The sequence below is a fragment of the Palaemon carinicauda genome, chromosome 42 (assembly GCF_036898095.1).
Source record: "Palaemon carinicauda isolate YSFRI2023 chromosome 42, ASM3689809v2, whole genome shotgun sequence".
Lineage (NCBI taxonomy): Eukaryota > Metazoa > Arthropoda > Malacostraca > Decapoda > Palaemonidae > Palaemon > Palaemon carinicauda.
In genome coordinates this window covers 11,505,326-11,518,325 of record NC_090766.1, presented here as the reverse complement: position 1 = coordinate 11,518,325, position 13,000 = coordinate 11,505,326, and the positions used below count along the sequence as shown (strand labels likewise).

Below are 13,000 nucleotides of genomic sequence, written 5' to 3'. Positions count from 1 at the left end.
TCCCATAACCCATATATATATATACATATCGCGGATTTTCCGGAAAATTCGAAAATACCGCGAAATCTGAAGATAACCAAATACGATATTTTGTTACCTGTAATTCCATTAATACTGTAATTAGTAATATCTGCTCTTACTGATTGTTCATTGCATTACATATGATATATAATTCAGCACAGAAAGAAATAAAACACGAAAAGAGAATGTGATCATACGATAATTCAGTACGTAGTAAAATTAAATCGAACATGAAACGCAAATCAGATGCAGTCATACCATATTAGAATGGTGTGTACTGTAATGGATGTGCTTCTTTTCCATGAATCTTTTGTATGTATACGTACGTAGTACAGTACTGCATCCAATAATATTCTTTGTTGCAAAAATCACATTTCGAATACTGTAAGCGTACGAGAGAGAGAGAGAGAGAGAGAGAGAGGCGTAAAATAGCGTACGTAAATTTTTATTATTATTGTTATTATTATTATTATTGTTGTTGTTGTTAATAAAATTATTATTGTTATTATTATTAATCATTATTATTATTATTATTACTGTACAGTATTATTATCATTATTTATTATTATTACGGTATTGTACTTAATCTACGTACGTTCAGTATGCGCGGGGGCATCTTCTATGAGTAACCAACGCGCCATAGTACTAAGACGGGTTGTGATTGGTTCAAGCGTTGATAGATGACGAATCAAAACTCAAGTTTTGTTATCTAGCCTGTGATTGGTGTTTTGCCCGCATCTTCTACCCGCAGCATCAAAGTTCTCGCGGGGCTGCATCGTTCACTTTCTCTTTCCGCGTATTGCTGAGTAGACGTTCTTAACTTTGTGAAGTTTAATCTGTGCTGTGTGCGACTGTTTTAAGTTGAACTTTTTGTTGAACTTTCTGTTACAATGCCTCCCAAGCGTTCTGCTTCTAGTAAGGCTGGTAGTGAGCCTAAACGCCACCGAAGGATGATGACGATAGCTGAGAAGGTTACGCTTCTCGACATGTTAAAAGATGGTAGAAGTTACGCGGCCGCCGGCCGCCATTTTGGCATCAACGAATCCACCGTTCGCTACATCAAGAAGGACGAGGCGAACATTAGAAAGACTGCTGCAATCACCTTTAGCAGATCAGCGAAGCGAGTCGTTACAACGCGTAATAAAACGATCGTACGCATGGAAGGTGCTTTAGCTGTGTGGATTGCCGACTGCCGGAAGAAGAACATAGCGTTGGATACGAACACCATCCAAACAAAGGCTTTGAGCTTATATGAGAATTTTGCTGCAAAGGAACCTAAAGAGGACGACGGCAACCATGCTGAAGATGATGATGATGCAGATGATCCTCAACCAGGGACATCCACTGATTCCCAGCCTCAGAAACGTTTTTCCGCAAGCAAAGGATGGTTCGCGAAGTTTCAGAAACGCTTCGCCCTGAAAAGCGTTTCCCTGCATGGGGAGTCTGCTTCCGCTGACACTGCCGCTGCTGAAACTTACGTGAACCAGACTTTCAAGAACATTATCGCTGAAGGTGGATACAAGCCGGAACAAGTCTTTAATATGGATGAAACCGGCTTGTTTTGGAAGAGAATGCCGTCGCGAACTTTCCTGTTCAAAGAGGAAGCCAAAGCCTCTGGCTTTAAGGCATTCAAGGATCGCGTTACCCTCGTGATGTGTGGCAATGCTGCTGGATTTTTGTTAAAGCCGGGGCTTATTTATAAGTCGAAAAATCCTCGCGCTTTGAAAAATAAAAATAAGAATCTCCTTCCCGTGTACTGGATGCATAATCAAAAAGCATGGATTACGAAGATGCTGACCTCCAACTGGTTCCACCAGTGTTTCATCCCGCAAGTCCATGAATATCTCTTAGAGAAGGGCTTGCCATTCAAGATCCTTCTCCTTATGGATAACGCTGGTGGACACGCAACTGACCTGTCGCGTGAGGGCGTTCAGGTTGAGTTCCTGCCACCCAACACCACGTCATTAATTCAACCAATGGACCAGGGGGTTATCAGGGCGTTCAAGGCCCTCTACACGAAGAATACCTTGGCGGACCTCGTTGCGTGTGTGGATGCTGCCCAAGATGACGAGGATGAAGACTTCAACTTGAAGGCGTACTGGCGGCAGTACACCATAGCCACGTGCCTGCAGAATATTCAAAAGGCACTTCAAGAGATGAAACCTGCAACCGTAAATGCGAGCTGGAAGAAGCTGTGGCCCGATATTGTTTACGACGACAAGGGATTTACTCCGTCGGAAATCCAACACTCTGCAATACGGAAATCTGTGCAGTTGGCTGCCATAATTGGGGGTGACGGGTTTGGCGACATGACGACTGAAGACGTCGACGAGTTGTTGGACTGCCATTCCCAGCCCCTAACTGACGCAGACCTCGAAGACCTGACGAAATCGGCAAGTGAGGAAGAGAGTGAGGGTACCCAGGAAGAGACCCAAGAAAATGTCGAAGAAACGGGCTTAACATTAGAACGGCTTGCCAAGTTCTGCAACCATATGAAGGAGGCGAAAGAAATGTTACAAGAGTGGGACGAGGATATGGTTCGCTCGATGCAATTCTGCAACAAGGTTGATGACATCACGACTCCCTACAGGATGCTCTTGGATCGAAAAAAGAAGCAGCGGCAACAACTTCCGATCACAATGTTTTTTCAGCCTCGCAAAAAAGAGCCAGTTCCTCCTGCTAGTACGCCTTCGGAAGAAATTGAAGAAGTTGAAGAGGTGTCCCAGGAAAAGACACCTCCGTCTGAAGAGACGTAAAATACTATCATTGACTGCACAGTAGAACACATCATCAGCTTCATCATCATCATTTCTACTGTGCAGCAAATTCATCGCCATCGTCATTCAAGTTTTTCTTGAACGTCTTTCGTGGTGAGTACAGTAACAATCTTTATTTTTTACTTTAACCTGTTTTATAGTTTAGTAATGTACGTACTGTATGCATTAAGTTAAAGGGAAGGTTTTAAAAGTCTACATGTTGTAACCTATCATATTTTTTTTGTTTAAAATTTACATTTACGTACGTAAAACAATCTCTCTCTCTCTCTCTCTCTCTCTCTCTCTCTCTCTCTCTCTCTCTCTCTCTCTCTCTCTCTCTCTCTCTCTCTCTCTCTCTCTCAAATTGTTTTCCTGCTTTGCTACGTACAAGTACTGTATAATTTATATTTGTAAGGTAACATATTTTGTAAATGCTTTTACTGTAAATACTGTATGTACTGTATCATTATTTATCACTATCATCATGCGCGTTAAATGCCTTGTTTGTTCTGAGCGTGGTTGTTTACTGAGCGTACACGCCGTCGTTTCAGGCGGCGTCATAAAGAAAAAGATTTCATTTGGAAGTCCTAAGAAAAATACGTAAACTAAAACATTGGTAATAAAAAAATCAACATACAGTACTGTATAATCAATATAATCGATGCAAAAACTAACCTATACGTACATATATGTGTACACTAAATGAGTTTGTTTCTTCATTATGATCAGAGATGAACGTAAACAAAACATTGGTTGCCATTTTTTATCGTGCTTTTTAGGTGTTTAGGAAACACATGATATAAAATCGCCTTTAATATTTGTGCCTGTTTTAGTTTAGGGTGCTGTAGTACATGCATTAAGTGTTCTGTACATTAAAGGGTGGTTTGTTAACAGTACTACGTACAAGGGAAGGTTTTAAAAGTCCGAATATACATGTTAAATAAATAGGTAAATATGCTGTCACTACTTCGCGGATTTTCACCTATCGCGCCCGCGTCTGGAACCTATCTACCGCGATAAACGAGGGTTCACTGTAACTGCTAAAATGAAATACGGAATACTTAGCTCTTAATGTTAACATATATGCTGGTCTCTACCCACCCCCCTGGGTGTGAATCAGCTATATGATCATCGGGTAAGTTTAATATTGAAAAATGTTATTTTCATTAGTAAAATAAATTTTTGAATATACTTACCCGATGATCATAAATTAAAGGACCCACCCTTCCTCCCCAATAGAGACCCAGTGGACCGAGGAGAAAATTGGTTCTGTGTTGACATCGAGTACTTGAGTACCTGCTCGACAGATGGCGCTGTTGATGTACACCCCCACCTGTATAGCGATCGCTGGCGTATTCCGCCCGTAGGTTTTTTCTGTCTGGCAGCAGAGCTGACAGCTATATGATCATCGGGTAAGTATATTCAAAAATTTATTTTACTAATGAAAATAACATTTTTCTTTGAAAATTACTTTTGTTTTTGGGGCTAATAAATAATTAATAAGATATACCTTGATATATCCACCGATAATGGGGCTACCCAATGGGAGCCGGGGTAATGGGGTGTGGAAAATATACTGGGGAAAACATATACAATGGTAAAATATGCACAATCTGATTCCTAACAGAGTTTCGTCAGTGAAACTTTTCCCGTAAATGCACTGTTTTCATGTAATAAAATTTACGTTACTTCTTCTTGGCACCAAGTGACCAGTTTGTGAAGTCATCTCACTCTCTTGGCCAATCACAGACCTTCATTTGTTAATTGATTATTTTAGAATTTATAAAGTATTGGATCCATCATTCACTTCAAACAATCCGATTGTCTATTCTGAGTTGAACCTCTTCAAACAGCCGAACTTTCGCTGTTGTGTATTTATCGTGTCGTCTTATCAAAGCTTTAGTACACAAGATTTCTGGTTTTCTGCAAATGAAAAGCTGTCCTTAGTAAATAATAAGATTGTTAGTTGTTGTTTATCATGTTTTTAAGACTTATTTTTACTAGTTGCTAACAAGAACACTGAAAATTCCAGCTGGTTGTGGTCAAGGTCAAATGGTTTCCCCTATAAATTATATATGCCAATATTTTCTTGAATTTGTTCGCTGTATCAAGAATGTCGTTGTTGCTATGGTTTTTTAGTGCTGTACGTGAATCAATTTGTTATTGCATTTTAAAGCAAGTGAACTATTGTACAGTAATACCATTGTGTTTATTTGAACTTATGAAATGATGTGTTTTTGGGAGGGTGGTCTTAAAATGACTGACTTCCCTTTAAATAACTGCAGCGTAATATTTCACATGTCGTAATTTTCATTGAATTCATGTCTTGTAGTCTACAGGTATTGGTTTAGAAAATGTAGATAGATATTTTGTTTTGATATTTATTGGTTTTTTAATAAATGTCAATATCTATTTTGGGGTGTATGTACAGTACTGTAGTTGGTTGGGAGAGATGGAAACTTTGTTATTACTTGTCAAATAGAATTTTTAATGCGTAAAATGTTTGTTGTTCCGGTACGATATACAAACCTTTATGCTCTTTACAGTTGGATATATTTCGCCGATATCTGAAACAAGCTGTTCAGCTTTTTGCGAGGTGTTACTACCCTTCGCTAGTTACCGGAGGGAGGAGCAGGTGTAGATTAACTTCACTCACACCTGCATAGGTAACTGAGCTCCAGATTTTTTTTCGGGCTGGTACTGTAGAGAAAAGACATTGTCCTGTTCTCCCATCAAAACCTTTTAACCGGCTTATGATTAAAAGCAGCGGGCCTAAAGAGCTTAAAAATCTTCCTTCTTTTCAAAATGTGACCCAGGTCTTCCTATAGGTGCGGAGTCCGTTGCTTCCCTTAGCGAAGCTACAGCGGCCACCACCTGGCGAGTTACTTCCATTGCCCCTTGCGTCAATTCCTACCTTCCTTAGGGGCTTTGGGTCTACCCCACTAAGGGATGGTTTCTGAGGGTGCTACTGTTATCGGCACCACTCTCTGCTTCTGCTCACTTTTATTCCTGCAGTTCCGGTGTAGGAACGAGAGCAGGGCTGACTGGTTCCCCTCGCGTTCCCAGTCAGGTGGGTGTCCCCCCTTGGGTGAACCCAGAAACTAGCTATGGCTACGTTTCACATGCAGCTCTGCATGGTGATCTTCAACTTGAGCTCACCTCGTTGAGGAGAAGCAGAGTGCACTGACTGGAGGTCCTCCTCCAGGTGTTGGGAAACTTTCCCTTCTGAGGGAGAGTTACCCTCCACCGGCCACTGTTCAGCTATCATCCTGCTTGTGGGGAGTGCTGAAAAAGCGGCCACAGGTGTTAGTCACCTTTCCCGTCCCCGGGAGAGACAATCTTTATATGAGTACTCCCTCCCCCCCCCTGGGGATTCTGCCGGCAGGAATCTGATTCGTCTATGCCCCGCTCTAGCTTTTCAGAGCTTGGCTACGAAGGAGTTAGGCAACTGCTTGCAGTTCCAGCTCCTTTCCGTCGTATCCTCAAGGTACAAAGAGAGTCTCGTAAGCATTTTCCCTTTGGGGTCTTTGGCACAGATGGTAATGCACGACTGCTTGCGTTTACCGCTTCACCAATCAACGAGTGTCATAGGGTATAATTCTTCGTGGTTATTGCTGACATTGTGCCTGTTGGGCACAAAAAAGCTTATGTAGCTTTGTGAGACTAGACCCTTCAGGACCTGTACCTCATGGTTTCAACCTCTTACTCAGGAGAAACTGCTATTCTTCAAGTTCAACGCAGCCCTTTTCGTACCCTACTTGCCAACCCTCTGTTGGGGACAGGACAAGCATGAGCACAGTACTTTGCAAAGACCTTAGTCTCGCAGAGAGTCATGCGCAGGGATGTGCACCATCCATTGAGCATCAGCGAGGTAGGTGAGCGAACTCTTCTGCCTGACGTAAATCTGCGAATAACCCAGGTTGCTCGGCATAGTACTCATTGCAAGTTTGCGAGACCTTACTTGCCAGTGCGCAGAGCTTCAGCTTAAGGTTGCCTCAAGTACGTGCTACTTCGGTAGCACTTACTCTCATTACTCGTACCCATACTTACAGGTGAGAGGCACTCTTCTTGCCAGCGTTTGCTGATACTTGCCGGATTTTCCGACGCTGGCTGTTGAGCTTCAACAAACAGCTACAAGTAGTTTACTAGTCCAGACTTGCCAACCTCATTTAGAACCCGGCTGGTGTTTGTGTTCTTGTGTACTGGGCCAACAAATCCTTACATGCGAGACTATGCTTCAAGGGAGGTGAGCCTACCTGCGACTGCATAGCGAGTTGCGTAGGTAAGCTCCCCTCCCTGGTTAGGTCTATACAACTACAGGTGTTCGCTACTATCCCCCATATGAAGGGGATGATATGAGCCCCTTAAAATTGCGCATGCGTGTTCACCCAAGACAAAACCCTCGGGTTATTGCCATGAATGGGATGCCTGTCGACCCCTTGTGGCCATCACATGCCACCATTGTGCCTTCAGGGCATAACGAATCTCATTAGACATAATCCTTCAGGGTTATTACCGCATATATGAATTCTTTCCGACTGCTTGCGGACGCCACATCCCACCATTGTTCGAAAGACACCGTCTCTTGAAATGTAATCCTTCAGGGTTACTATCTTGAACTTCTCTTCCATATGGAAGGGAGAGCACTTTGGAGCACATGCATGATGTCAGCCTCTGACCCGTTGCAATCTCTCCTCACCCCATTCTGCCCTCGGAGCACAATGGTCTAGGGAGAAATAACCTAGCAAGGTTATTTTCACAAGCCTCTAGTCCTTAGGGGAAAATCAGCTGCTGCTTATGTTCACAAACTATAGCAAGCAGGTATTCACTTATGGGGCCGCATATACCGCCCACAAAACGGGCCGGCAAACACTTAATAATGACAGCGGTCTGATCGATTCGCTAGCTGCATATACTTTTCGTTGGCGCACACTCGCTCACGAACATGTTAACAATGCTACAGCTAGTCGACGATCCATTTCTTTGGGCAATGTTGCTCCCCATTGGACATATATTATTCCCTCAAGTTTCTCCATGAGTGACACTGAACATGTTCTCAATGCTCAGGCTTGTTTTCGAACGCTTTGCCTGAGATAAAGAAGTTACGATGACACACAACCACTTGCGATCAAGTGAACTATTGCTGCCGACAAGGCAGTTTGCTTTGCCAGTTGCATCCTTACTCTCACAGTCTAATTCACACCCATCAACTTAGACTGTAGGCGTATTTGAAGTCTGTGTGGCAACCATGTGCGAACTTAGGTTTAAGGTTATGGTTAATACGGTCGACCTTTTGCTTGACCTTGATATTTTACCTGGGACTTTCAAAATTGAATCCCTTCCACGTCTCAACATAACAATTAATACATGAAAGTTTCACCACTCCTAGTAAAATTGTGACCAGGAAGTTGTTCACAGACAATTGAGTAAATGGGGCAAAAACATAACCTCCTCCCAACTTTGCTGGTGGAGATAATAAAAGTAAAGCGTGAAGGTAATTCTTCACACCTTCGTTACCTTCGTTCTTTCTTCCATCTTACTGTCAAAGCTCCTCTAACTTTTACCTCGTATTTTACTGTACAGTAATTAGGTTTTTACTCTGGGTGTCCCATTCCAAGGCTATATAGCTAATATCCATCCTATACATTAAACCACCTGCAAGTACTGTACTTTATCTCGCCTGTACCGTTTTCAAACATTTTACTTTTACAATTTTATTGTGAAGAGGATTAATTCATCAGTTTCATCCTTGATTTTCTCTTAATTTTGCCTTAGGCCTAAACAATTTACACCACTTTTTAATGGCATGTATGGTTATCAATCCTAAGAGTAAGTATACATACTGTAATACAGTTTAGCAGGCATCACACACATGCGCGCACACAGCATAAGCTGGGATATTGTGAGCAGTACATCTGCTTCATGTATGTTTGCTTATCTCATTACATTACATAAAGCCGAACTCCTCCAACTTGAAAATCTACTGCATACCCACAGGTCTTTCGAGACGTTTTTAGTGAGACCTGTGGTAGCTGCTTAAAAGTTTGTATAGTGTACACGTTGCTTTGTGAGGCAAGAAGTGTTTTCTTATTACCAAAAAAGTTGAAATTCTTGAAGTTTTCTAAGATGAGATTGTTTAGTAATGTTTGAATATTTTGCTGTGGAATTTTGAAGTAGAAGGGTTGAATTTTTATATATTATACAGTACTGTATTTTGAAACTACAGTATAAGAAGAATCTCTTCCAAGACAACAGTCGTAACATTAGACTAGGATAAGAGGTAGTGTATGTGTGTGTATGGCCTTTTTTAAATATTTAACTTAGCCGGTGAATATATAATAGCTGCAACTCTGCGGCTCGACAGAAAACACAGTCAAAAAACTCGCGAGCGATCGCTATGAAGGTTGCGGGTGTGCCCACCAGCGCCAACTGTCGGCCAGATACCACTCTTGCATGTAAACAAAACCTTCAATTCTTCTCTGTCGACGTTGACGACAAGACGTATCAATACTCGCTGTAGAACCTGGAGTTTTCTCAACATATTTGGTGAAGTACTTCATTTTGGTTTGAGCTTTCGCAGTGCAGGTGTTTTATCTTCATCTTAAATCTTGAACTCGTTTTTGGATAGATTTAATTTTTGATGACAAAGAGAGTATGGACTTTCTTTGACTTTTAAATGGCCGACCCTTCCCTTAGACGGAAGTGTGTTTTAGGCTTTTAGCAATTATCTTATCACGTTATAAATTAATTATAGATTTTCCTCTATATATTTTATATCTCAACCGCCTTTATTAGGCCTCTTCGATTAGCTTTCCATTTATAATAAACATCAAAATAAATTTTAATGATTTGTTTATATGCGACCTTTCCTGAGAGTAGGCGGTCCTAACTTGGAAACCGAAGTTAGACAACGTTGAGCCCTTTGCAATCGTAAATAATTTTTACAGAGCTAATGATTTAAAACTTATTAAATGAAATATTTTTAGTAAATATTTTTTTCTTTGAATAGTCTTCGTACTGTTTCAAAGATGAACTAACGTTTAGTTTATTTATGCTACGCAGTTTGCGCTCTATCGTTACGATAGAGAGAGAGAGTATCAGGGTTTCACTTTGCAGAAAGAGTAAATCGATTCTGACGTTTTGTTCTTTTTTCTTTCAAAGCTTAAATGTTTTAAAGACTATTTTAAAGGAACTTTTAATTGAAAAACCTTTCAGTTTTTTCCTTTGGTCAAATAACCTGTTTATTGACGAAAGGTAAGTGGGCTCTTCTCTTCGGTGCGAAATCAAGAGAGAGAGAGATAGAGACGGAGAGAGAGAGAGGAGAGAGAACGTTCCGATCTTTATCTCGTCCCAAGCGAGTAACGTTGTTCTCGAGTTACTCTCGTCCCTATTCTCTGTATGGGGAGAAAGGATAAAACGTTTTTAGTTTTTATTCTCGTCCCAAGGCACTTACGGTGAGAGATTGAAAACGTAGTTTTGAATGAACTAGTGTTTAGTCTCTTCCCCAGCCACTGATTTTTTTTTTTTTTTTTATCTTAAAATATGTTTACTGTTTTTTGCTGGTACAGTATTAATGTTCTTACATTATACGACTGATTTCGCAATTATAACCTTTTGATAGAGGGTAGAATTGCGTGCTTCAGGTAGAAATCAGTTTTATTCATACCTAATGTGAATTGTTAAAATATTCGATTTCAGTGAATTAAGTGCAAAACAGAAAATCATAGTGATAAAGTGATATTGCGCAAAGTGTTATCAGTGTTGCGACCGAGGGTTCGTCTGTTCGTGCCTGTCGTTCGCCTAGTCCGGGACCTCTTGCAAGCTCCCAAGCCCAGGGGAGAAGTAATGTCGTACGACTTATGGGTTCGAGAGGCCTTGATCAGCGAACAGACGTTCCCTCTATGGTATCAGGTGTATCTTACCAAGATTACCCCTACCATAAGGCGAGAGAGACGATTTTCTCCTCGTCATCCGAAGGCTTTTCACATAAGAAACCGTGGAACAAGGTTTCGAGGCCCTTTAAGCGAAAGTCAGTCCTTTCAGGACAGGTCCAGCGTCCTGGTTTTAACCATTAGGACAGCTCTGACCCTATGCAGTCATCGGAAGACTGCTCGCCGCCTAAACAAAAGCGTAACACAGACTCCGAGTCTTTTTGTAGGCAAGGTTTTGCAGTCACAGACGTTACCCTCGTCTCTTACCGCAACCATTCCCGTTGATCCTGAATGGGTTGTACGGCAAGACATGCAGAATAAGCTTGCCTCCCTTATGGAAGACTATTCTGCCGATAAGTCCGTTGAGCCTAGCCGTTTATCTCATCGAGATCCTGGCCTTCAGCCACCCTAACGTTCCTTTGTGCGTCCTGTTGACGTTGGCGTAGCCAAGTCACGTCAGTCAGGTTGTTTAGAACCACACTCGATGCGGTCTCGTGTGGATTTTCAGCCACATTTGGACGTTAGACCACTTGCTGATGCTCCTGTTGACGTTCAGGACGTTCGCCAACAATCGGAGTTGACTTGTTTTGACGCTGAGCGTCAACCTCTGCATTCTAGAGTTGTTTTGACTGCTCAGACTAGGCGGTCAAAGCAGTCTCGAGTGGACGCTGTGCGTCCTCACGCACCTGTTGTTGTTGACAGTTCACAGACTGTCAAGCAGTTACATGACGTTGCGTCCTGGTCCGCTACTAATGCACCAGTGTGTGTGCTCAGACTAGGCGGTCAAAGCAGTCTCGAGTGGACGCTGTGCGTCCTCACGCACCTGTTGTTGTTGACAGTTCACAGACTGTCAAGCAGTTACATGACGTTGCGTCCTGGTCCGCTAATAATGCACCAGTGTGTGTGGACTCTGCTTGTTAAGCATTGCCACCACGGTAGGTCTCTCCCTTGCTTGAGACTCGGCTATTGTCGGACAAGGTTCCTTCAGATGAGGAAGTTGCTGTTCCCCCTCCTACTGATATTCCCTTGAGGACTCTGTTAGACGGAGAGGAGCCTAAAGCTGCTTAGCCCCCTATGGACTTTAAATAAATCATGCTGATTTTAAGGATCTTTGTCCGGATCTTTTTGTATCTGCTGCTCCTCGTTCGCCTAAACGTCAGAGCTTACACTAGGCCTAGCTACTTCAAAGCCGTTGTTTTATAAGCTAGTGCTCTCTCGCTCTTCTAAGAGAGCTTTACGTTTGCTAGGCGACTGGTTTATCACCAGGAGGAGTTTGGGGGAGACAGCCTTTGCTTTCCCTACTTTTAAGCTGGCTTATAGAGCGAGAGTCTGATATGACGCGAGAGAAGTTCTCGGCTTGGGAGTTCCTGCCTCTGCCCAGATAGACTTCTCAAACCTCATAGGCTCTCCCCAGCGCTCAATGTGTTCATTGTCAAGACAAACTTCACGATGAAGTCTAACAGGCTGTCTTGACAGCATTTATGGAAGGCGACTGGATGGTCTCTCTCGACCTTCAGGAGGCATACTTCCACATTCCTATACACCCGGATTCCCAACCGTTTCTGAGGTTTGTTTACAGGAATGTGGGGTACCAGTTTCGAGCCCTGTGCTTTGGCCTTAGTCCTGCGCCTCTCGTGTTTACGAGGCTCATGAGGAATGTGGCAAAATCCCTCCATCTATCGGGGATCCGAGCCTCCCTGTACTTGGACGACTGGCTTCTCAGAGCATCGTCCAGTCTTCGCTGTCTGCAGGATCTACATTGGACGTTGAGTCTGGCCAGGGAGTTGGGACTTTTGGTCAACCTAAAAGTCCCAACTGATCCCATCCCAGATTATTCTATATTTGGGGATGGAGATTCGCAGTCAAGCCCTGCTCGAAGTCCAACTAATGCTGAAAAGAAAACGTTTATTCAGTCAGGAGTTGGAACAGTCTCGTAGGGACTCTCTCATCCCTGGAGCAGTTTGTCTCACTAGGGAGACTACCCCTTCTGCTTCTCCGGTTCCATCTAGCCTCTCACTGGAACTAGGACAAGACATTAGAGACGGTATCATTCCCAGTCTCCGAACCAGTAAAGGCATGCCTGAAATGGTGGGACAGCAATATCAGTCTGAGAGAGGGACTATCCCTAGCAGTCAAGAACCCAAACCACGTGTTGTCCTCAGACGCGTCGGATTTGGGTTGGGGGGCGACCCTGGACGGTCGGGAATGCTCGGGTCTGTGGACCTCAAGTCAGAAGAGCTTGCACATCAACGGCAAGGAGCTATTAGCAGTCCACTTGGCCTTGATGATATT

The 13,000-nt window shown here is 42.8% G+C and overlaps 1 long non-coding RNA gene across 1 annotated transcript in view; it reads left to right on the top strand.

Moving 5' to 3' along the window:
- LOC137633253 (uncharacterized) overlaps window positions 1-13,000 on the top strand; it is a 53,192-nt gene that overhangs the window by 10,814 nt on the left and 29,378 nt on the right. The window lies entirely within an intron of this gene.